The following is a 968-nucleotide window of genomic DNA, read 5'->3' on the forward strand; positions in this document are numbered from 1 at the left end:
CACTTCTATTCCTGGAGAGTGTTCTTTTACAGAAGTGTTCTTTTTCGATTCCATGCTGTGAAGGCACTCTGGCGGAACAGAAACAGCGTTTGGTAAAACTATTTCAGAAATGGCTTTAGAACAGAAAAAGAACAGAAACAGCGTTTGACAAACACTTCTATTCCTGGAGAGTACAATAATGAAAATTTACTTTTGAATAATGAAATCAATAATTACAAACATGCTATTATGGTCAAATTTAACTTAAATAAGGAAACAATTTGTTTATGAAATTATCTTTTAAAATACTATTACTTAAAGGAAATAATAAAATATAAACATAAAGAGTTTCCACATTTATCTTAATAAGAAAACAAAAGTCTACTATTCAAGTTTATAGGAATTACAAAATAAAAATCATAGTTGCAAATAGGTGTCTTGAAATTTTATTACATAAACAATCAAATCAGGGGGTAACCCTTATCTACTGCCATCTGATTTGCAATTTGTATCCTTAGCTCATTCATCTGTCTTCCTTGTACACGTTGACTGCCCTGATGAATTGTAGTAGAAGTACTCGCAATATCACCATCTTCTTGTTCTCCGTGAGCGTTAACTACCCTGACTCTCTCTTCATTAGGATCATAGTAGTCATTTTCCCCATATTGTTGAAAAAGTGCATAAGGGACCCCTCTAACTTCAACCTGAACAAATTAAATAATACTTTTAAATACTAAAACAACAGTACAGCAGAATCAAACTACAAATTGCCAGTAATTCAGCATTCAGAAATATAATGATGAATGCATTTTAAAGATACTCAAACAGCACAAAAGATGCACCCCACCGCCACCCGAAAAACACCAAAACAAAAAACAAAAGAAACAGGAAATCCTTGCAGGAACAAAACCCTCTTTTCTGATTTGGTTCAATTAACCCACAGTAATAAAAATTCCATTATTTTCCACGTTTTAGCATTGGCAGGTACT

Source organism: Macadamia integrifolia, chromosome 6, assembly GCF_013358625.1.
Source record: "Macadamia integrifolia cultivar HAES 741 chromosome 6, SCU_Mint_v3, whole genome shotgun sequence".
Lineage (NCBI taxonomy): Eukaryota > Viridiplantae > Streptophyta > Magnoliopsida > Proteales > Proteaceae > Macadamia > Macadamia integrifolia.